We start from the raw sequence: 25,708 nt of genomic DNA, 5'->3' as shown, positions 1-25,708 counted from the left end.
GATAAATTATAAGAAGTGCGTAAGAATGTTCCTAAGTGCAATTCTCAAACATTTCTTAAGAAGTTCTCAATTTTTTTCTTAAGAATATCTTAAATTTGTGTCTTAAGAATAAAATGACAAGCTTTAAATGAATTATACCCTGCTAATGAGGTAACAATAAATGTATCTATTAATCTTTTGACTACCTTGCGATCATTAACGCGATACAAACGAGTGATGCATTAAGACTACCACAGGATGTTATTCGCTGTTGTAACAGAGGTCAGCTAGTATTAAGGCGGTGCGGTGCGTAAATATAAATCCATAATGTCCCAATCGGTCCGTCATGCGGGCCGAGCGCTCTGAGTGTGCGTGCTTCACTCTCCGTGCCCAAGGCTTTCGTCTCCCGCGACCCGCGCTCACGCGTCAAGAGACGGACGCGGATGGTCAAGCGTGCCCGCAGTTTCGGAGCCCTCGACTCACATGACGGAGCGATTACCGGTCCGCCTCCCGCTTAGAGCGACTTTAAGCTGTTAAGTAATTTCATAATGAATGTAGGCTATTACGGAGGAAGTTACATGTTTGCTAATATTATCACTAATACTTATTTGTGTTGTATGACATATTACTGAGTAAGCTATTAAACTTCATTATAAGAGTGTTGAATTCCTCTTTAAACTAATCTATGTGAAGTAAACTGATAAAATTGCCATTTCAGACTACAAAATACAACATGTCACATTTAAAACAATCACATTAACTTATAAAACATCTTACATTTTGAGATTTAAGACTACTGTAAGGTTATCCTAACTTTAAGATGTTATTTAAGACAGTTTATTTTTCGAGAATTGGAATTCTTCTTAAGTTTTTTCTTAAGAACATACTTAAAGGGGACAGAGAATGAAAAACCATTTTTACCTTGTCTTTGTTGAATAATGGTAGTCTACCCACATTCACAAACATACAAAAAGTGCTAGACATGCTAAACATCTCAGTCTCATAGAAATTCCTCTTTTAGAAATGTCAGCCAGAAAACGGCCCAATCTGAAAAACTGATGCTTATGACATCACAGGCATCTAACTGCCCATCCACTTTAAAATAATTGGCTACATTTTTTGAGTGGCAGCAAAGTCAGCCAATCAGTAATGAGATTGCAAGTTAAGCCAGTAGGGGGAGCCAAATAGGTCCAAAATCACTTGTTTAAAATCCCCCACCCTAATAGAGCTATCTGAGAGAGGTTTTTAGGAAGCTTCTAAGGCATAGCAGACCCAAACAAACATTTTTTGTCTACATGTCACATCACAGAACAAGGATAAATACTCCGTTCAATCATTCTATGTCACCTTTAAGGAAAAAAATAAGAACTTTCTTAAGAAGCTTTTTTGAGAATACAAAATATTCTTAACTTTTTTCTTAAGCTTGAATTTAAGATAAAAATGGCAGTTAAGAAGATTTTTCTTCTTAAGAATGTTTTGTGAATCCGGCCCCAGGTGTCTTCAATAATCAAATAATCACTCAAATGATTGCTTAATTATCTTATTAACTCTAACACTGCTTCGGTGTTACTTTTAACACCCTGCTGGTGGTACACATAAACACCGAGCCGGTGTTAATTTAACACCGGGGATTTTGCTGTGTAGCAACCAAATACAGTAATTATTAAAGCCTATATCTCTGCATCAGAACTAGGGGTGTAACGGTTCGGTGCGTGTCACGATTTCGGTAAGTTTCATTTTTATACTGACAAAGAGCTTCATACAATTGGTTATGACTATGCCATAATAACCTTTTCCACCAAAATAATTAGACATACATAAGGATTGGGATTGCCACAACAATAAAATTCTAATATTAAAAATGTGTAAATAAAAAATACATATTAAATACATAGTATAACACTCAAATTTACAAATTAACAATATCACTAGGGGAAAAAATAAAATAAAGAAATAGTTATTTTAAGAATACTTGACTGAATGGTTCTTTGGGAAACCAACAATTGTTCAAGTGTTCAGATGCAAAACCCGTTAAGTGCATCTTGAATAATTTCTTGTTTCTGGACTCTTTGAATAGATTCTGCCTAAAAATCTGTATTTCTGAATGACCTAAGGGCTGGATTAAGCAGATTGGATACAAAAGTATTCTCTTTGATTAACGTACACTGTAAAAAAAAATTCTGTAGAAATTACAGTATTAATGGGTATTACTGGCAACTAGCTGCCAGTAACTTACTGTAGATTTTACATTTATCTTATTTACTGGCAACATTTTGTTCAAAGTTAAATGAACATGAAACATTTTTTGACTTTATCTTCTACAGTAAGTTACTGGCAACCAGCTGCAAAATTACAGCAATTTTTTTAGAGTGTATAGTACGTGTCAAGAGCATTCGCGGTTACAATCATTATCTCTTATTTGAGTTGGTGTTTAGCAGCTTTTGCATCTGAACTCATCAATTGTTTTAATATGGCATCAGTTTGAAGAACTGTTTTTGGCACCTTTATTTTAGAGTTTATGCCTAATGAGAGTGGGGAAAAATTGATTTATTTATTGATATAAGTTCTTACCTTTCTAAAACAACAATGTCTGGTGTCCAAAACAATTTTTTTCGAGCTGCAAATGATTTAATGTAACAATTTTTCATTGTGGGCCATTCCATGTCTGTCTTCCAATCCTGCAAAAGTGTTTTAAGATGATTGACATGTAAATTAAACTGCATATAAATCATAACAAAGCTTTGCAATTTCAGTTAAACCGTGTGTGTGTGTGTGTGTGTGTGTGTGTGTGTGTGTGTGTGTGTGTGTGTGTGTTTGTGTGTGTGTGTGTGTGTGTGTGTGTGTGTGTGTGTGTGTTAAAAGTTAAATTAAAACTCACAAATTCAATTATTACTTGTGTTGAGATGCTCTGAGCTTTTTCATTCTGTGGATTAAAGCAAATGTTTAGTGACGAACCTACAACTACTCAACTTCTCAGATTCATGTTGTAATGATCCTTGTGTAGAGAGTAAATCATGCTGTCTCATACCACATCTGTGATGGCGGTCAAAAGCAGGTACACTTCAACCTCGGTTTCAATGCTGCTGGTTATGGGCCGCTCTAGCATCTTCATGCTGTTATTCTTAAGGCCATTAAGAAGTGCAGAATAAGCTTCAGTGTATTCGTCAATCTCGCATACTTCTGCAGATGGCAACCCTGCAAAAAATGAAACTTAATATAACACAGCTCAATATTTTATTAAGCAAACTGTGAGTATCCAATAATTTTTAAGTTGTATACCTTGTCACAGTCTTAACAAATTTTAGTCTGTTCAGACTAAACAGAACTATTTTAAAATGCAAATCACAAATGATAACTATTTAAAAGATACTTACAAACTAATGCAAGAGAACAAAATACCCAGTGTAGGTACATGACCGGCAGTTTAATAAAAACCTGGCTAAGATACTTTTGGTGGAGGATGAAGATTTACTTTGAAACAGATTGTGGCCATTTTCTCATATTTATACACTAGAAACAAGCTCCACCTGCTGCTCATTTTCCTATTGTACCTAATATGCAAAACTTAACCACAAGCACCATTTTTTGCACGATGGTAACCAAACAATTAGAAAAATTATAACACAAACTTTTAAAACAATAAGATAAACAAACATTAACCACTATAAAGTTTTCCTCTTTACCTAAAAAAGCATAAAATTACACTTAATTTTAAATACTGGGAAATACAGATCCACGACCCAGTTAGTACATGTGTTGTATTAACTTTCATTATAAACTTTAGTTTCATTTAAGTAAATTGGACAAGGCACAAAATAATTTTTTGAGTGTATCTCAATAATGTCCTTAGCTCTTTAGGTTGTGAATCAGTTTATGGTGTACAGTACATGGGTTTGGGCACTGCAAGGACACTGGCTCACTAACATTGGGACACTTATAACTTATGCTCTGGTTACATAATTATTAAAACAGGTTGTGAGATGTCACGACAGATATTTACATTAAGCAACACTGCTTTTTAACTGATTAAAAGGAAATTGTTTCTGTTTCATGTAGCACTGTTAGGAAAAAAACAGCTGTTTAGTCCAGCGTTAAAATTTAAATATAAAATCAATTTAATGTATATAAGTTATAGAATTTAACTTTTACCTCAGCCAAAACAATAATAACAAATAAGAGACTTTAAATGAAAAAAAAAAAACATAATAGATTCATAAAGACTGTTGGTTAGATACAGTGGTGTGAAAAAGTGTTAGCCGCCTTGCTGATTTTTATTTCTTTGCATGTTTGTCACACTTAAATTTTTCAGATCATGGAACAAATTTAAATATTAAGCAAAGATAACACAAGTAAACACAACATGCATTTCTTAAATTAAGGTTTTTATTATGAAGGGAAAACTAAATCTCACATGGCCCTGTGTGAAAAAGTGCTACTGAACATGGGTGCTGATATAACAATGCAATATTAAGGCATTTCATTATTATTATTAATAATAATTATATTGATAAATATAATTTATATTTTTACAAATAACACCTGAGGCAGCACATGCCTTAAAAAAGTTGTAGTATAAATGTTCAAATATTTGTATTAATTTGTGTACATATACAACTAAACTATAATCCTTTCAAGAAAAATTAATTTCAAGATGTAATTGGAGATGATGTACCTCAGGAATGATTTTCTATGGAGAGAAAACCTTAATTTTTCATATGTTGATTATGTCATACTGTTATGGGGTGAGAGTCCGACAACACAAACACTTAATAGTAATATACATCTGCCTGCAAACAAAAAACATCAATAATAAACTTTAATTTAATGTAATATCATGTGTGCTTATATGCATGTATACATGTGCACATTCATTTAGAGAGATTATTCAACTGTCAACATGATCATGTTGGTTACACTGCTAAATCCCGGGAGTTAAATTAACACTGCTCAGTGTTTATATAGGTCCACTCTCCAGAGTGTTAAAAAAGTAACACCGGAGAGAGTTAAAATCTGCAATCTGTGACTTTCTCCTCTCTATCACCATCTCTGTTTGAAACCTAAAATTGCATTTTACATCTTACTTGTAGAGTTATTTTCTTATTTTAGGATTAGATGTTGGCTGTTTCATTTAAAGTCACCATTATTGTGATTAGTTGTTGTTTTATTTGGACTCTTGAGTCTTAGCTTTTCAGCTGTTTTGGCTATTATAATTACATGTGTTTAAAACATGTTTGTTGTGGTTGAAGAGGAGACACTAGTGCATTTCTATGGTTGTTAGGACATACTTTCAAATAACACTTTATTAATATAAATATAAACATGCTTTAAACACATGTACTGTAATTATAATAGCCAAAACAGCTGAAAAGCTAAGACTAAGACTCAAGAGTCCAATTAAAACAACCACTGATCACAATAATGGTGACTTTAAATGAAACATCCAACATCTAATCCTAAAATAAGAAAATAACTCTACAAGTAAGATGTAAAATGCAATTTCAGTTTTCAAACAGAGATGGTGATAGAGAGGAGAAAGTCACAGATTGTAGCTTTTAACTCTCTCCGGTGTTACTTTTTTAACACTCTGGGAGAGTGGACCTATATAAACACTGAGCAGTGTTAATTTAACTCCCGGGATTTTGCAGTGTATCTGTGTGTTTTCGTGAGAACACTGAATTGCTCAAACTGTGCCAGTGGCAATTTAAAAAAAAACTGCACTGAGTCCAATGCCATGAGGATGTCTTTCTCGGTGGCAATCAACATAAACATTGTGTGCTTCAAAGTCTGCTTTTGATGAATTTGAGTGTTGAGAATGTTCTTTCACAGGCCACTTGAGAGGGTCAGCAGGAACTTACAGTATATGCAAGCCCAAGGAGATGATAAGCACTTGACAACATGTTAAAGCGTCTGAGTATTTCATAGCAGCACAATGGGCAATTTTTGCAGGAGGCACACTTTTGTTCACAATATCAGTCTCCTTTTCCTGTCCTGCAGACCTATCTTCCACTGTTCTAGTCTTGTATTCATCCAGATGTGATGCTTTAAGCTTGCTCCATTGTCCAGCTAAACATTTTAATTCTGACTGTAGATTCTCTACTGTAGCTCGGCTGTCAAATTTAATCAGACATTTACTGAGGTCTCGGAGTGCGTTGCTGGGAAGAGAAGTGTTCCTGATCCGATGAAAGTTTCTAGGGTCCAGCCGAGCCAAATCAGCAAAGAGAGTGCCATGTGTCATAAACCTTCTGTGAATGGCCTCAATAGCTGTGACCAGAATTATGTTGTGTACATTCACCTCATATGCTCTCTCAGTATCTTTTAGTGACTCATCTTCCGCAGGCCTGTCGCGACAGGCCAAGCAAACCAAACAATTGCTTGGGGCCCCTGAAACTTGCCTGGGCTGGTTAAGAATAAAATGCTTCGACACACTGTGTGAGCGCTCCTTTGATATTTGTTATCTGGATCCCCCTCAAGCAGTGCCGGCACCAGCCGAGCGCTGATGAGGGGGCGTCTAAAATACCAGAGGGACGATCACATGAATGCATATAATTCCCCCGCTAGAAAATACATAGGTTTGGTACATTAAGTTTTAACGTGTTATAAACAAATATCTCTGTAATACAACCACAAAAACTACAGCTATAGTGGGCAACATACAGAGCTCTGAACAATACAACAACAACAAAAAAACGCATACCTAACGTTACATATTAGCACAACACTGCTCATGTGAAGTTCAGAGGTAGTGGCAGTTGCTGTAGTTTCTTTTTAATCCATTTTCGAATGTCCATGGTGAAATTAGTTAATTATGGAGCTTATAATATGACAAAACGATTTGAATTCCCAGATAGCATGCAAACCATTGAAACAATGTTAAAAACAGTTGATTTGTCAATGTTAACTGCACTGTTTGCACCCTCCATTAATATTGAAAAAATATTGAGATTTCAACAAATCACCATTATTGTGATCAGTGTTTTGCTTTAGTTGGGTCCTTGACTCTTGTTATTAACTAAGTTAAATCTTTCTTTTCTTTTTTTAGTGTTTGTGTGTGTTTATGTAGAAACACATCTGCGTTGGAAAAAAAGATGTGTTTCAAAGTTAAGTTGAAACTGAATGTGTTTTGTGAAGAAGTCAAGATTATATAAAATTAAGCTGCTTTACATGATTATGTTGATCCATTTTTTACATTTGTAATTGTTTTGGTTTGTAAATACACTGTGACAAGACAAACAGAAAACTTGCTGACACATTTAGACATCATTACTCATCCTACAAATCACGTCAATGGTGACAATCATCAAACAAATTCATATAAAACGATCAACTGCATTGCAGCATGAAGCTTTCTTTTGTTAATCGTCACTATTGATGAGATTCATAGACCGATTCATGATGTCAGAGATAGATTCTGTAGTTTAGCTTTTTATATGTGTTTTTGTAATCCTCAAAATAACAGAGCTGACAAGGTTTCCAACTAGTACTGTAAAATAATTTGTTTGCATAACTTCAACAGTAATTCATTAATATCATTTAGGTATATCTACAATAATTAAACTACTTGATACCATCAAATCTTTGTTTTTTTTGCAATAGCAGATGTATTTTAAAACACCTGCTTCAGCAGCCAAAGAAAACTTACAATTAAAACACAAGAGTAAAGGGCCCAACTACAGCAAACACTGATCACGATAATGGTGATTTGTTGACATTTCAATATTTTTTCAATATTAATGGAGGGTGCAAACGTGATATTGATTCAATGGTATTAACATTGACAAATCAACGATTTTTAACATTGTTTCAATGGTTGCATGCTATCTGGGTTTGAATTGTGTAAATTTAAATTATTTGCAAGTGTAATCTAATAAAACTGAATTTTAGGTGGTAGCTGAAATGGTTCTGAATTAGATTTTTTTAAACGAATATTTATTATTTGAAATTTAACAAATTGAAATGTTTTTAAGGCTGAATTTTATAGACATGTATTTTCAAACAGCTAGTTTTTTTCTAAATTTGTATACTGCAAATATTCAGGTAAAAAAAATCAGATTCAAGTTTTCAAGATGAAGAAAAAAGGAACTTCAAATTCAGTTTTTCTAAAATGCAATGTCAAAAATTCAATATCAAAGATTCAGATCTAGGTCACAGGTCATCCACAGGGATGAGTAGATGATCTCAGAAAAGTCGAACTTGACCCATACTCCCAATAGGTGGCGGTAATGCACCTTAAAGTTGTGTGCCAACTGCCTTTAAAATAATAATAAGAAGCAGCATTTGTTTTCCAGCGCGAACGTGGTGGTGTTTGGAGAGTCTGATCATGAATCTCCTGGAGGTAAGTGATTCTTTAACATAAATGAGTTTGTGTTTATATGTTAGGTTAGCGTTCTTAGCACTAGTGTTGCTTTCGTCAACGAAAAGTATGACGAAATATCCTCGTCAACGAACCTTTATCACGTGACGAAAACGAGACGAGATGTAACGTAAATGCTGGTCATGTGACGAAAACTATAATAAAATGTATAATACAATATTGTTGATGAATAAAAACGAGACTAAAAGTGGTTTACTAAATAAAAACTATGCTAAAATGTGTCTTCATTTTCGTTGACCAAAACGAGACGAGACGAAATGTTATAACATTATTTCGTCTAGCCATCTCCTGGCACCCCGCCACGGCGCCACCTGACTGCAAATTATCATGTGTTTTCAATGGCGCTCTGCAAATCGATCCGCAAAAATACGTAAACGTACCGCGAGAGCGATTAGAAAGCATGCAGAGCAGTCTGTTCTTGCGATGCTTTGATATCATACGCAATGCGTTTGCGCAGTAACACGCGACACGTCACGTTTGATGGCCAGCTGCGCCCGCGAATACACCGCCGCATCAAGTCTTCAAATGGAAACGAAAAGGCCAAAATGAAACCCGTGCATCGTTTTCTGGTGAGTTCACAAGCCTGTTAATATGTATAGCGTTGACTGCTGGCACCTCGAACTCATCTGTGTGATTTAAATAATATAACAATGTACCAGTTTGCATCTTCAATCGTTTAAATGACATGTGCTGCGTTGTGTTTTGAAGCAAGGTAAATATATATATGCTAAAGACGTTGTTTTATAACTTATATGCTAACAACAAGGGTCTGTGTCCTTATTTATTATTTGAATTAACTAAACTTGCTTAACTGAATGCTTGAGTGTTAAATCAATCAAACAGCTGTATTATTTAGAACATAACCATACATACACACTTTTGCTTTTGTTAATAGACATCTGATGTTTCTTAAAGCTGGCTTTTAATTTATTTACAAGAAAGATATTTAGTAATTCTCCAAAACTGCTTGGATTTATACTGACACATAAAATTAGCTTTGTCACATTATAGTGCCATTAGCTACACAAATACAGATATACTATATTGCATATTTGTATAATTGTAGTTTGTGTTGCTGTCAAAATACTATTATAAATGATAACAATAGCATTTTAATAAAGTGCTATAGCATTTTAATAAAGTGCTATTCTCACACATAGCCTACTATAGTTGTGATTTTGTTGTTGTTTTTTAACTAAAGGTGGCACCACCGTAAAAGTCAGCTTATGGCACCCATATGATCAGCAGTGGCCCTGTGTGTGTGTTTCTGCTTAGACTGCTCTGTTTTGATTATGTAGACTTTAATGTAGACTCTTTACCTACAGTCAAGTCACTCACTCAGAGGTTAAATAAAATTAAGTAAAATATATATATATATATATATATATCTTCAAATCAAGTAAATTCCAATCAGAGCATCTTCCATGTCTGAAATGGATGTATTCTTATATCTATAAGGTATAATATAACAAGATAACTTTTTTTAATGGTTTTGGCTAAAAGAAAATTTTGGTTTTGTCTATACTACTCCTAGGTACTTATACTATACTGACTGGGTTAAATAGAATTCCATTACTAAAAAGAGACTAAAATACAATTTTCATTGACTAAAACTAGACTAAAAATGTCACCAGTTTTCGTCGACTAAAACTAGACAAAAATAGTCAAGGATTATTCTGACTAAAATAAGACTAAAATGCCCAGACTTTTAGTCGACTAAAACTTGACTAGACTAAAAAGAGTATGAAGTGACTAAAACTAATAAAAACTAAAATGTCAGCTTGACACAAAGAATAGACTAAAACTAAAATTAAAACAGGCAGCCAAAAACAACACTACTTAGCACGTGAGACATTTGTCTAAGCGGTCTCTGGTGTTTGTGTCACCAGGTGACGATTTGTGGGGGCGGAACCAAAAGTGAGTAAGATGGGTTCCGCCCGGACGACTGACTCCGAACACCGGAATTTCCGGGGTTTCCCCGAACACCAAATCAAGCCAGATTACGTACAGGTGAAGGCGATTAATACAGCGATTGCTGATAGGTCAACTAGGAGGGAAGGCAGAGTACAAAAAGACCTTTGAAGACATCAAACGGTGTGCTTTGTGTGTGCTTTGTTGCTGCTGTGCAGACCCGTTGTGTTGGCCTATATCGATCCCTTGGGGAAGATAACGGAAGCGGTGGTGTGCTAACAGAAGATAAGAGGTTGGAGGTGACTGGGCGAATAGAATAATAGGCGATTTCACTTGTGAGTGGGCTGAACACAAGGTCATTGTATGCATTGGTGCATGGACGTATTGACAACGAAGTGTGAGTAACAGTCAATGTGTACTTACGAAATATTCAGAAGAAGAGTTACTTGGTGTGCATTGTGAGTGTGTTGAAGGTTACCGGCCCCACTGCGGAGGGAAACATGGGCGAGCCGTAAGGGTAACCAGGAGCATACAGGGGTTTGCTGTGGGTGAGTTGTGAATTTTATTGCGTGTTTACACTAAAGCTTGCTGTGTATGCTGTGCTTATAGTGACCGAAGCCGCCCTGGCCCAGTGCAGATCGTGAGTAGTCAACAGCACGTTGAGGCCTGAACCACACGAGAGCAGGCAACTAAAACTTTGATCCCCTGTGTGCTAGCAAAGGCCCACGCCAACCCAGAAAGCAGGCAGTGGTGAAGCTCAGCGGTATATCAGCGTGAGTAGCGATTAAAGTGCACCGTACGGACCAAGGGTCATTGTGGTGGATAGATCTGCCTAGAATAACCATCTGTGTTTACGGAGCCTTGTCGAGAGTTCGCCCCAGCTCAGGACCCCTGTTGTCAAAGAGGAGGGGGAGCCCGGGAAGCGTTCGGCTCTGCGTCACCTGACCCACCAGTCCCCACGACACCTGAGAAGCCTAAGCGGACGGGTGAAGGTATATTGTGTACAGCCGTCGTGGTGAAAGCCCACTGCCTGGAGGAGCGTTGGGGGAGCCCAAGTCTTGTGAGTAACTTACCTTTGTGGTGTGTAACCTACCTTTGCTTACAGCAACACCTCGAAGAGGAACAAACAGTCTAAATAGTGCGAACCACTTACCTTTGCTCCAGTAAATGCCCCGAAGTGAACGAAAAGCCAAGTCTTGTGAGTAACTTACCTTTGTGGTGTGTAACCTACCTTTGCTTACAGCAACACCTCGAAGAGGAACGAACAGTCTAACTAGTGTGAACCACTTACCTTTGCTCCAGTGAATGCCCCGAAGGAACGAAAAGCCCAAGCCTTGTGAGTAACTTACCTTTGTGGTGTGTAACCTACCTTTGCTTACAGCAACACCTCGAAGAGGAACGAACAGTCTAAATAGTGTGAACCACTTACCTTTGCTCCAGTGAATGCCCCGAAGTGAACGAAAAGCCCAAGCCTTGTGAGTAACTTACCTTTGTGGTGTGTAACCTACTTTTGCTTACAGTGACACCTCGAAGAGGAACGAACAGTCTAAATAGTGTGAACCACTTACAGTCTTGTTCAAAATAATAGCAGTACAATGTGACTAACCAGAATACTCAAGGTTTTTAGTATATTTTTTTATTGCTACGTGGCAAACAAGTTATCAGTAGGTTCAGTAGATTCTCAGAAAACAAATGAGACCCAGCATTCATGATATGCACGCTCTTAAGGCTGTGCAATTAGGCAATTAGTTGAATTAGTTGAAAGGGGTGTGTTCAAAAAAATAGCAGTGTGGCATTCAATCACTGAGGTCATCAATTTTGTGAAGAAACAGGTGTGAATCAGGTGGCCCCTATTTAAGGATGAAGCCAACACTTGTTGAACATGCATTTGAAAGCTGAGGAAAATGGGTCGTTCAAGACATTGTTCAGAAGAACAGCGTACTTTGATTAAAAAGTTGATTGGAGTGGGGAAAACCTATAAAGAGGTGCAAAAAATGATAGGCTGTTCAGCTAAAATGATCTCCAATGCCTTAAAATGGAGAGCAAAACCAGAGAGACGTGGAAGAAAAAGGAAGACAACCATCAAAATGGATAGAAGAATAACCAGAATGGCAAAGGCTCAGCCAATGATCACCTCCAGGATGATCAAAGACAGTCTGGAGTTACCTGTAAGTACTGTGACAGTTAGAAGAAGTCTGTGTGAAGCTAATCTATTTTCAAGAATCCCCCGCAAAGTCCCTCTGTTAAAAAAAGGCATGGACAGAAGAGGTTACAATTTGCCAAAGAACACATCAACTGGCCTAAAGAGAAATGGAGGAACATTTTGTTGACTGATGAGAGTAAAATTGTTCTTTTTGGGTCCAAGGGCCACAGGCAGTTTGTGAGACGACCCCCAATCTCTGAATTCAAGCCACAGTACACAGTGAAGACAGTGAAGCATGGAGCATGATATGGGCATGTTTCTCCTACTATGGTGTTGGGCCTATTTATCGCATACCAGGGATCATGGATCAGTTTGCATATGTTAAAATACTTGAAGAGGTCATGTTGCCCTATGCTGAAGAGGACATGCCCTTGAAATGGTTGTTTCAACAAGACAATGACCCAAAACACACTAGTAAACGGGCAAAGTCTTGGTTCCAAACCAACAAAATTAATGTTATGGAGTGGCCAGCCCAATCTCCAGACCTTAATCCAATTGAGAACTTGTGGGGTGATATCAAAAATGCTGTTTCTGAAGCAAAACCAAGAAATGTGAATGAATTGTGGAATGTTGTTAAAGAATCATGGAGTGGAATAACAGCTGAGAGGTGCCACAAGTTGGTTGACTCCATGCCACACAGATGTCAAGCAGTTTTAAAAAACTGTGGTCATACAACTAAATATTAGTTTAGTGATCCCAGAAAAAAAATGTTTGTACAAAATAGTTTTGAGTTTGTACAGTCAAAGGTAGACACTGCTATTTTTTGAACACACCCCTTTCAACTAATTGCACAGCCTTAAGAGCGTGCATATCATGAATGCTGGGTCTTGTTTGTTTTCTGAGAATCTACTGAACCTACTAGTAACTTGTTTGCCACGTAGCAATAAAAAATATACTAAAAACCTTGATTATTCTGGTTAGTCACATTGTACTGCTATTATTTTGAACAAGACTGTACCTTTGCTCCAGTGAATGCCCCTGAAGCGAATGAAAAGCCCAAGTCTTGTGAGTAACTTACCTTTGTGGTGTGTAACCTACCTTTGCTTACAGCGACACCTCGAAGAGGAACGAACAGTCTCAATAGCGTGACCCACTTACCTTGCTCCAGTGAACGTCCTGAAGTGAACGAAAGGCCCACATCTTGTGAGTAACTTACCCTTGTGGTGTGTAATCTACCTGTGCTTACATCAACACTCGGAAGAGCCGACGACAGGCTCCAGTCTGAGAGAACACTTACCTTTGGCCACTAACTCACCTCTGTGGAACGTGGAAGACCCCCCAAGTGTCCAGTAAAGTCCCAGCAGAGAGGACCTACGAGAGAGCGAGAGAAGCGAGGGTGTTAGGCAAGTAGCGACCAAGTTCTGGACCAGCCCATTAATTGTGTTTTCCCTGTTCTGCCTCCAGGACAGTGTTAATTTTGACAGCCATTTTTGATTTAGTCTTAGTCTTCATCTTCAGACGAAAATGCATTCTAGGCTTAGTTACATTTTTGTCATTTTTGTCTTTCATAGTTTTAGTCTAGTTTTAGTCGACGAAAAGTAATTGCATTTTTGTCAACTTTTAGTCAGTACTTTTAGTCAAACTGCAATTACAAACATTACTTTTGGTAGCCATGTAGTCTTTACAGTCATAATTTTTCTCTATTTAGATCAATACAATTCTGAGAAATTTGAAACAAGGTAACAGGCTGTTTAAAATTTTTACTCTTAGCAGCAGCATTTGTGCAATTTTACATATCCCTTTTTCTTAGTTAGTTAGCCTATATGCTGTGATGTCTGCTAATTTATAAAGTAGGATCATACATTAAAGGCGGAGTCCATGATGTTTGAAAGCCAATGTTGATATTTGAAATCACCTAAACAAACACACCCCTACCCCAATAGAATCTGGACCTTCTGTTGATAGACCCGCCCCACACATACGCAACTCGGCATTTGATTTGATTTCATTGGCTATAAGTGTGTTTTGGTAGTCGGCCCGTCTCCTTTTCCAATGCGTTTTTTTATCGTGGACTCCGCCTTTAAGGATAGATAAAATACTCAAGTAAAAAACTATTATTTAGCTGTTGTGGAAAACAACATTTATTTAGAACTTCAAATAAAAGTGCAACGAATGAACACACGTTCAAATGCAGTCAGTGCTGATGAACATATTCCTGAGTCTGACATCTGAGTCAAGAGGACAGTACTTTAAACTATTGTTCTGTTCATTTAAGTATAGTTTTCAAACATAATGTGATACAACCATTAAGGCTGTACACATTGAACACAATAACATTTGAAATCTTAAACAAAAGTCACAGGCTCAGAGAGCCTTTTTTATCTGAAAAATAAACCTTCCTTTGGAAAAAAATTGGATTCAGATTTGGACCCTACTACATGGATCAAAAATGTGCAAAGTTATTGGCAGAGGTATTAATTATTTAGCAAGAAATTACATGAACACAACACTTGCTTTAAAGTCTTCTGCATTGCTACAAATGAAAAAAAGTTTAAAGTGCACAAGTGCCAACAAGATAACGTGGCCTAATAACATCAGCACAAAGTAGTGGTAAGAAAATTCAGGCTACTGAGGTCGATTCATTTTTAGAAATGCGCTTCTTTCCAGGATCAACCTGGCGCGATTCCGACGGCCCTGACTCAGGTCACCTGTGATACTGAAAACTCTTTCAGCAAATGCCTGACATGCAGGCACAGCAAGAAGGTCTTGGGCCAGGGGTTTTAGGAGCTGGTAGATAGAGCAATGTGCAGCCCAAAAGTCAAAGGCAGTCCCTTCGTTTATGGGCTGTGACAGCTGCTCCTTGTATTTTTGAATTTCCTGCCTGACAGTGAGCTTTGTGTGACTAGAAGATGGCCGGTTTGCACTTACTTTGGTACTTAGAAATCTAAATCTGGATCGCTTTGTCTGTGGCTCATTTTCCTCACATCTCTTGTCTTCTGCCTCCTTTTCAGCAGCTTCCTCCTGTATTGCAGGGTACATCATTTGAGCAATGTAATTTTCTGCTATACTCAGTAACTCTTTAATGTGTTCATCATCATTTTCAATGAGTGCATCAGCTGAGACCGTTGGATCGAAGAAGCATGCAGCAATAGCGAGGGGTGAGAACTTTGAATCGCTGGGATTAAGGAAGCAACTGAAGCGTTGGTCGAGGTTGGCCTTCATCTTCTTTGCCAGAGAAGTAAAGTCCTTGTGACTAGTACCATTGGCCTGGGAAAACTCAGATAAGTGAGCACTCAGGTCCAGGAGGGCAGGCACCACCAGACATAAGGACATTGTGTCACTCTGGAGCATCTGGGTGTGCTCAGCAAAGGGGAGGAGCAGATCTCTGAGTGTAGTTATCCTTTGCCACTCACTTGGCAGCAGACAATCCCAGCCCATCCTATCAGCTACTTGAGTCAGTGGGTCCTTCAAATCAATAAGACGTGTTATCATCAGGTAGGTGCTAGACCATCTTGTAGGGCAGTCTTTGATCAGAGTAAGACCAGACAATTTCAGCAGTTGCTCTGTTGCCACGGATGACTTGCGGAAGAGCCTAACAAGTAGTCGAACTCTGTCTAGGAGGCGTTTGACACTTGCTTCTTTTTGGATTATGTTCACCACTAGTTGCAATGTATGTACGACACAGGGCATCCGCTCTAGGGCTCCAAACCTAGGTAAAAAGAAAAAACAAAAACAGAGAAAAGGACAGACACTTTATTAATCATCTAAAGGAAATTTATTTGCCATGAGCAACATAATGTCATATATTAAAGCACGGCATACTGACAGACACAACAGGCTGGTACTGTGGTACAGTACTAAAATTTTATCAGCATCTAACACAAACTAAAATAACTTACCTTTGCTCTTCGCCATTCTCAGAGTCTTCTTCACTGTCATCCTGGGATTCTTCTTCCTCGGTGCTACTGTTGTCACCCTGTTCACTATTTTTGAATGCTGCAACCATGTTGCTTCCATTATCAGTTATTACAGTAAGAATCTTGTTTTTTGGTATTCCCCACTCCTGTGTGCACCTGTCAACACAAGTTTTTATACAGTCTGCTGTGTGGGGATGGGACAGCTGAACCAGATTCAGTAGTATATGCTTAGCTTTTTCCTCCTGAGGACAAAAGTAGCATGCACTTATGGCTAGAAATGATGCTGTAAGGCCTCTTTTCGTCCATATGTCCAGCCCTAAGCTTATTTTGCGAGCTGTGGCAAGTTGTTCTCTGAATTTTTGTTTTTCATCATTGTAAAGTTGGTCAATTAAGTTGTTTATTTTTGCTTTTTTAGGCACTGCTAACTTCTTATCTATGCTCTCTATCATAAGGATAAAATCATCATCCTCGACTGTACGAGCAGGTAGACCGGAGCGTCCAATCCACTGGGCAATCATCTTTTCTTTAGAGATTTGTTCTGGCGAATCTGCTTTATATTTTGACACTGATAAGAATGCCTCTGTTATAGTTGATTGTTTTGCACCCTGTTGCTGTTTTTCTGTAGTCTTCTTTTGGACCTGGTTAAAGAGAAAAAATATTGGATTTGCAATTACTCCCTAAAAACATATTCTAAAAGCTACAAAAGAACTGAAATTAAACATAGGCTAATATTAATTATAGATTTCTATGAAATGTCCATTACTTTCACACAGTCACATATGATAAAAAAATCATTCTTAGATAGATAACACTAAGTTAGCTAACATTAGTTCAAATGTAACTTATCACATTAACTCAATTTCTATGTATTTGTATAGCCTAGCTCTTTTCATAAAACATGTTTTCAACACAGCTTTACAGAAGATGCATGACATGTATTATTAAATTGAGACATGCATCTTCTGTGAATCAGATTTTAAAAAAAGCGCTATACAAATAACGTTACATCTCAATTTAATTGTATTAACGACAATTACAAGTTAACAACACAAGTTAGCTAACTTTGTTATGAAAGCTAAAACGTATTTTGCAAGAAAAATATCGCTTCCTCCTCGCTAAGCCCAACATTGCTACCCAATTTACCTATGTTGACACATTCAGTAACACTGAACTGATGTTAAGAAAAGTTTTTATATAAGATTTTACAGTTAACCTTAGTTTAGTGACGGTGACGGAGGATGCATAAACAGCAGGGTGATGTGCTTTCAGATGCCTTTTTAAGTTTGTTGTATTCTTTCCGCATAATTTATAGCCACAGGGTTTTACTTCGTTTTCTTCTGTGACTGTGACATTGCACGATGTCTTCCCTTCAGATGAATTGTAGATGAAATGCTTCCATATGTCGATTCTTCTTTTTCTTCCTAATGCTGAAGCCATGTTGCAGCGAGCTCGCAAGTTCGAGTTTTGGTAACCTAGACTACCCCGCGCCGTTACCCGTGACGTCAGCTGTGGCTGCCTGCCTGATATGCAGACAGAGTGCTGACGCCCTCAAGAAGGAACGCACTTTCATGTGACAGCCTGTTATGTGAAAACATCATCTATTTTAAATTTCTAAATTGACATTTAGTCCTATCTCGTCTCGTTAACAATTAATTGGCATATATTTCGTCATAGTTTTTATCATCAGATATTAGTTTAGCTTGTCAACGTCTCGTCTTAATCACTGAAAAAAAAATCGTTAACGAACATTTTTCGTCCTAGTCTTCGTTAACGAAATTAACACTGCTCCAGGAAGAAGCGGAGGGCGCCACGGATTGCAGAAAGAGTCCTGGAAAGGAGTCCTGGCCCCCGCTCCACAGTTGAAAGAGCCCTGGAGGCGAGAAGCAGTAGCTTGTTTTAAACTGCCCTTCCCTTTTTCCCCCTGCTTTTAAATATTTAATAAAGTTACATTTTAAGTTTAGTATACTCGTCTGTCTGGTCATTGGGGTGGTCTTGGGAACCTCCTCGAGGTGGAAAGCTAGAAAGGGGCATGACCCTTTAGCCATCTCGGGTCCGCCCCGAACTGTGACAGATTTGGCTTAGTCGGCAGGGCTCCACCTTGAGTTAAGCGACCAAGGCCCTCCAATGGCGACGACGAGTTGCCCGAAGCCCCACCCCGTGCCATGCCCGTATTCCTGGGAAACCCCTGGGTGCAGAAATATGGCGGAGCAGAGTCCGAGGTTCACCTGGCTGAGTGGAGGCCCCAGATCGAGTACCTGGCCGGCCTCCAGGGGCTGAGTGCCATCCAGCAACAACAGTTCGTGTTGAACTCGCTAGAAGGAGAGGCCCGGCGTGAAGTACAAGCCGCCCCCAAAGCCGTTCGAGCCACCGCCCAGTCCATATTTCAATTCCTCACCGACCAGAATGGTGATACCACCCCTGTAGCCGTCCTACGGGCTCAGTTTTTCAACTGTAAACAGGGCCCCCACCAGTCCATCCGAGCCTTCGCCCTGAAACTCCGCGAGCAGTATGCTCGCCTACAGAAACGACGAGATCATGGGTTGGGAGACGAAGAGACCCTGTTGAGAGATCAGTTCTTGCTAGGGCTAAGAGAGGGCCCTGTACGTCAGAACCTAAGGGTACAGTTACGAAGGGACCCCGAGCTTACGTTCGACGATCTGAAGAAGGAAGCAATTGCCCTAGAGGGTGACCAAGCCGAGATGAAGGAAGCCCCCTTATGTGCAGCAGTGAGTGGTCCGGCGGCGACGGCCCCAGAGGTAATGGACTGGAAACAAGCATTGAAGATGGAACTCCTGAAAGACGTTCGAGACCAGATGGCCGAGTTGACTAAAACATTGGTAGGAGAGCTGCGCCTAGGGCCGGGAAGGAGAGAAGAAGGACCCGCCCCCCGAGAACGGGTGTATTCTGAACTTGGCCGAGACTCGACGAGACGGCCCTACCAGGCTAATCGGCCCAGGTTCGAGTGGGACGAGCAGGGGAGGCCGATCTGTAATCGCTGTGGAACCGCAGGTCATGTGAGTTGGCAGTGCGGTCCACGAGGAGCCTCCGAGGGGGGTTTTTAGGACGACCGGCCACAGTGGGTCATGTGGTCGGAGCCCCCCAAATTGACCCTCCTAGAAGAATGGAGTCCAGGGACAGGATGATCGGGCTCAGCCCGACGGTGGAGGTGCAAGTATGTGGCGCTGCGGTGCAATGCCTCGTCGACACCGGTTCCCAGGTCACTCTATTCTCCGAAAGCCTGTCCCATGAGTTGTTTGGAGCCCAACCTGTACACGAAACTGAAGCTCCCTGGCTTACCCTGAAGGGGGCAAACGGACTAGAGATCCCTTATATTGGCTATAGGCTCACGGATTTCGAGCTCTAGGAAGTACAAGTGCCACAGAAGGGGGTCATCATTGTACAGGATCACTGTCTCGGCCGTCATCGGGCCCTCATAGGTATGAATGTTCTCTCGGAGTGCTGAGAGGAGGAATTTCGGGCTAGGCCCGTACAGAAAATACCGAGGGCTGAACGGCTGGGTTGGGAACGTGTAGTGGCCGACTGCCGCCGAGTACAGATGGCCAAGATCCAGGGCAGTCGCGAAGAAGTTGGCTGAGTAGCCTGTCGGTTTGCACTATCTGTGCCGGCGAGGAGCGAAGCCATAGTGTGGGCTAGAGTTCCCCAGTGGCGCCAGAGACCTGGGAGCTGGGTGTTGATTGAACCCCATGGAGACTGCACGCAGGTGGGAGTGGCCCGAGGATTGGCGGTGGTACAACGAGGTCGAGTACCGGTGAAGGTCTGTAATGAAAACCCCTACCCAGTACACCTACACAAACACCAACGGCTAGTGACGGTGATGACAGTCGAGGGCCATCAGGTACAGGATGGAGAAGACGTGAGTTTTCGCCAGGTGCACCCCGCAGTGGTTGAAGTGGCTTTAACCCAGGCAGATGGAGCGTCTAGGACGAGAGAGAAGAGGATGCCGGGCCACTTGACAGGTGACTCCTTACAAGGGGAGGACCTGGAGCGAGTACAGGCGGAGAAGTTACAAGCACTCCTTAGGAGATGGCAACATGTTTTCTCCACCCACGACGAAGATTATGGGTGCACTACGGTGGTAAGGCACAGCATTCCTACGGGAGAAGCCGGGCCGAGCCGGGAGCGGTATTGTCCGATACCCCCCACCTTATACAAGGAAGTTAGGACCCTGTTACAAGGTATGTTGGAGCAAGGGATCGTACGGGAGAGTAGTAGCCCGTGGGCGGCCCCTATAGTGTTAGTCCAAAAGAAGACAGGGGCATGGAGGTTCTGTGTGGACTACAGAAAGCTAAATCAATTGACCAAGAAGGATGCGTTCCCCCTACCTCGCATCGAAGACTCACTGGCAAGCCTGACCAAGTCCGCCTGGTACTCCACCCTAGACTTGGCCAGTGGGTACTGGCAGGTGCAAGTCGAAGAACGGGACCGGGAGAAGACCGCCTTTACTTCTCCTTTTGGTCTATTTGAGAGTGACCGGATGCCCTTCGGGCTCTGCAACGCTCCCGCAACCTTCCAGAGGCTGATGCAACGATGCCTAGGAGGTCAGTTAATAGAGTACGTATTAGTATACCTCAATGATGTGATTGTATATTCCCCAGATTTTGAGACTCACCTTCAGCACCTGGAGAAGGTGTTTCGAGAGATGGAGAGGTATGGCTTGAAACTACAGCCCGAGAAGTGCCATCTACTGCGTCGCGAGGTGAAGTTCCTAGGCCACGTGGTGATGCAGCTGGAGTGGCCGTCGACCTTGACAAGGTATCTGCAGTGCTGGACTGGGAGGCCCCTAAATCCGTGAGGCAAGCGAGATCATTTTTGGGCTTTGTTGCGATTTATAAAGGGGTTCTCGAAGATTGCCAAACCCTTAAACCAACTGTTGGTCGGGACAGGGCGACCACGGGGGCGGGGATCCCCAACGGTAGAGTGGACCGCAGAGTGTGAAGCAGCCTTTAGGGCACTGAAACAAGAACTTTTACAAGCCTCGATTCTAGCATATGCTGACTTCTCCCAACCCTTTCTGCTGTACACAGACGCCAGTAACCTTGGCCTGGGAGCCGTACTTGCACAGAAGCAAGATGGAGTGGAACGAGTGATCGCCTATGCCAGCCGGAGTCTCCACCCTGCCGAAAGGAACGATGCGAACTACAGTTCCTTCAAGCTCGAGCTGTTGGCGTTGAAATGGGCATTAAGTGAAAAGTTCAAGGACTATCTCTGGGGAGCCAAGGTAACGGTGGTCACTGATAATAATCCTTTGGTACACTTGCAGACGGCCCGGCTAGGAGCAGTGGAGCAACGATGGGTGGCCCAGTTAGCCAACTACGACTATCAGCTGCAGTATCGACCTGGGCGAGAGCACACCAATGCAGACGCGTTATCCCGAATGCCAGAAAGGGAAGGCCCGAGGGGCCCGAGCCAGCAAGAGGAAGAGCCAGGAGAGGAGGAATTGACGGTCGGGGTTGTGGAGGCCCCTGGAAGCCAACAGGAGGCGGTACCTATGAGTTGGGGATGGGACCCCCACCGGTGGAGGACCCGGCAGCATGAGGATCGGGAGCTGCGGAGCCTGAGTGAGTGGCTTGGACGAGGCCGACGACCAACCCCCGCCGAGCGACAAGGACAAACAGAGGTGGGCAGTAAGATGTTGGGGCAGTGGGAAAGATTAAAACTGCGTGAAGGTGTGTTGTGCAGGACCATTCGAGACCCAGGGACGGGGGAAGAGACCAGCCAGATCGTGGTACCACCAAGCCAGGTACAGGCACTGATGGCGGCGTATCACGACCAGATAGGGGCATCAGGGACAGGAACGCACGTTGTCCCTACTGCGCAGGCACTTCTACTGGCCGGGGATGGAGACATCTGTGAGTACGTTTATTCAAGCATGTCCCAGGTGTACCCTATTTAAGTCTAGACAGGAAACCCGCACTGACCTGTTCACGAAATACGCCTGGGCCATCCCCACCTTAGACCAGACGGCGAGTACTACAGCTACCGCATTGTGGAGGGCGGTCTTCCAGTCATTTGGGTGTCCAGAGTTCCTCCATTCAGATCAAGGCCCTAATTTTGAGTCGCGGATCATCAACTATGCCAGCTTTACGGCTGCACGAAGACCCACACGACTTCATACCACCCCCAAGGGAATGGAGGGTGTGAGCGGTTCAATCAAACCTTGTTGGGCTTGTTGGGAACTCTGGACCAGAGGCGCCAGGACGACTGGGTGAGTGCTTTGCCGAATTTGCTACAGGCTTATAACAGTAGTATACATAACACCACGGGGTACGCTCCCACTTACCTGATGTTTGGTAGACACATCCGCCTGCCCACAGATCTGTTGTTAGGAACGGCTGGGAGTGAAGGAGAAGAGAGCGTGACCGAGTGGGTAGGACGACACCACTATCGTCTCTGCTTTGCCTACGAACAAGTCAACAAAAGGATCCAGGCGGCTGGAGAAAAGAACAAGAAGCTGTATGACAGGACGGCGCGGGAAGCTCCCTTGCTCCCTGGCGAGAGAGTCCTCGTACGAGACAACCGGCGACTAGGGAAGGGTAAGCTGAGTGACCGGTGGGAGGCCAGGCCATACGTTGTCCAGCGTCAGCAGAGGCCAGGGCAGCCAGTGTACACGATCAGGCCTGAAGGGAAGCCCGGGCCTGATCGTGTAGTCCACCGAAATATGATCCGCCCCTGTCCGAACTATCCCCCAATACCCACGGAAGTGGCTCCTAGGGAGCCGGCACCTGTCGTTCCGTGGATTGGAGGATGGGCTATAGTCCCAGGAGATCCGGTGGATGCACCAGTTCGGGTGGCCCCAAGGGAGCCCGAGAACTTACCTGCTGGAGCAGAACCGGCGAACGAACAGGTTCGGGGGGCTCCAAGGGAGCCGGAAGACTTACCTGCTAGGGTAGAGCCAGTGTCCCCTCCACAGCATCCCCAGCGGGAGAACCGGGGACGACCACCAGCCCGGTATGGAGAGTGGGTCACAGGAAGCGGTTCTAGGGACTAGAACAAATTCGGCAGGGGAGGATGTCACCAGGTGACGATTTGTGGGGGCGGAACCAAAAGTGAGTAAGATGGGTTCCGCCCGAACGACTGACTCCGAACACCGGAATTTCCGGGGTTTCCCCGAACACCAAATCAAGCCAGATTACGTACAGGTGAAGGCGATTAATACAGCGATTGCTGATAGGTCAACTAGGAGGGAAGGCAGAGTACAAAAAGACCTTTGAAGACATCAAACGGTGTGCTTTGTGTGTGCTTTGTTGCTGCTGTGCAGACCCGTTGTGTTGGCCTATATCCCTTGGTGAAGATAACGGAAGCGGTGGTGTGCTAACAGAAGATAAGAGGTTGGAGGTGACTGGGCGAAGAGAATATTGGGCGATTTCACTTGTGAGTGGGCTGAACACAAGGTCATTGTATGCATTGGTGCATGGACGTATTGACAACGAAGTGTGAGTAACAGTCAATGTGTACTTACGAAATATTCAGAAGAAGAGTTACTTGGTGTGCATTGTGAGTGTGTTGAAGGTTACCGGCCCCACTGCGGAGGGAAACGTGGGCGAGCCGTAAGGGTAACCAGGAGCATACAGGAGTTTGCTGATTATATTTACGTGCCAACATTGTCTCTCTGTGGCAAGGACAACGCCCAACCAGCCGGTCCAGTCTTTAACTTACATGAAGTGTGTGCAGAGTGCTGTGGGTGAGTTGTGAATTTTATTGCGTGTTTACACTAAAGCTTGCTGTGTATGCTGTGCTTATAGTGACCGAAGCCGCCCTGGCCCAGTGCAGATCGTGAGTAGTCAACAGCACGTTGAGGCCTGAACCACACGAGAGGAGGCAACTAAAACTTTGATCCCCTGTGTGCTAGCAAAGGCCGCGCCAACCCAGAAAGCAAGCAGTGGTGAAGCTCAGCGGTATATCAGCGTGAGTAGCGATTAAAGTGCACCGTACGGACCGAGGGTCATTGTGGTGGATAGATCTGCCTAGAATAACCATCTGTGTGTGCGGAGCCTCGTCGAGAGTTCGCCCCAGCTCAGAACCCCTGTTGTCAAAGAGGAGGGGGAGCCCGGGAAGGTTCGGCTCCGCGTCACCTGATCCACCAGTCCCCACGACACCAGCGAAGCCTAAGCGGACGGGTGAAGGTATATTGTGTAAAGCTCTCGTGGTGAAAGCCCACTGCCTGGAGGAACGTTGGGGGAGCCCAAGTCTTGTGAGTAACTTACCTTTGTGGTGTGTAACCTACCTTTGCTTACAGCAACACCTCGAAGAGGAACGAACTGTCTAAATAGTGCGAACCACTTACCTTTGCTCCAGTAAATGCCCCGAAGTGAACGAAAAGCCAAGTCTTGTGAGTAACTTACCTTTGTGGTGTGTAACCTACCTTTGCTTACAGCAACACCTCGAAGAGGAACGAACAGTCTAACTAGTGTGAACCACTTACCTTTGCTCCAGTGAATGCCCCGAAGGAACGAAAAGCCCAAGCCTTGTGAGTAACTTACCATTGTGGTGTGTAACCTACCTTTGCTTACAGCAACACCTCGAAGAGGAATGAACAGTCTAAATAGTGTGAACCACTTACCTTTGCTCCAGTGAATGCCCCGAAGTGAACGAAAAGCCCAAGCCTTGTGAGTAACTTACCTTTGTGGTGTGTAACCTACTTTTGCTTACAGCAACACCTCGAAGAGGAACGAACAGTCTAAATAGTGTGAACCACTTACCTTTGCTCCAGTGAATGCCCCGAAGTGAATGAAAAGTCCAAGTCTTGTGAGTAACTTACCCTTGTGGTGTGTAATCTACCTGTGCTTACAGCAACACTCGGAAGAGCCGACGACAGGCTCCAGTCTGAGAGAACACTTACCTTTGGTCACTAACTCACCTCTGTGGAACGTGGAAGACCCCCCCAAGTGTCCAGTAAAGTCCCAGCAGAGAGGACCTACGAGAGAGAGAGAGAAGCGAGGGTGTTAGGCAAGTAGCGACCAAGTTCTGGACCAGCCCATTAATTGTGTTTTCCCTGTTCTGCCTCCAGGAAGAAGCGGAGGGCGCCACGGATTGCAGAAAGAGTCCTGGAAAGGAGTCCCGGCCCCTGCTCCACAGTTGAAAGAGCCCTGGAGGCGAGAAGCAGTAGCTTGTTTTAAACTGCCCTTCCCCTTTTCCCCCTGCTTTTAAATATTTAATAAAGTTACATTTTAAGTTTAGTATACTCGTCTGTCTGGTCATTGGGGTGGTCTTGGGAACCTCCTCGAGGTGGAAAGCTAGGAAGGGGCGTGACCCTTTGCCATCTCGGGTCCGCCCCGACCTGTGACATTTGTTTTAAAGTATATTTTGTGTAAAATTGATTAGAAGGCCACTGTGTCTACTAATTGACGTTACGCGAGCGGCGCGACA

This window comes from Paramisgurnus dabryanus, chromosome 3 (genome assembly GCF_030506205.2).
Source record: "Paramisgurnus dabryanus chromosome 3, PD_genome_1.1, whole genome shotgun sequence".
Lineage (NCBI taxonomy): Eukaryota > Metazoa > Chordata > Actinopteri > Cypriniformes > Cobitidae > Paramisgurnus > Paramisgurnus dabryanus.
Note: the sequence above shows the minus strand (reverse complement) of the source record.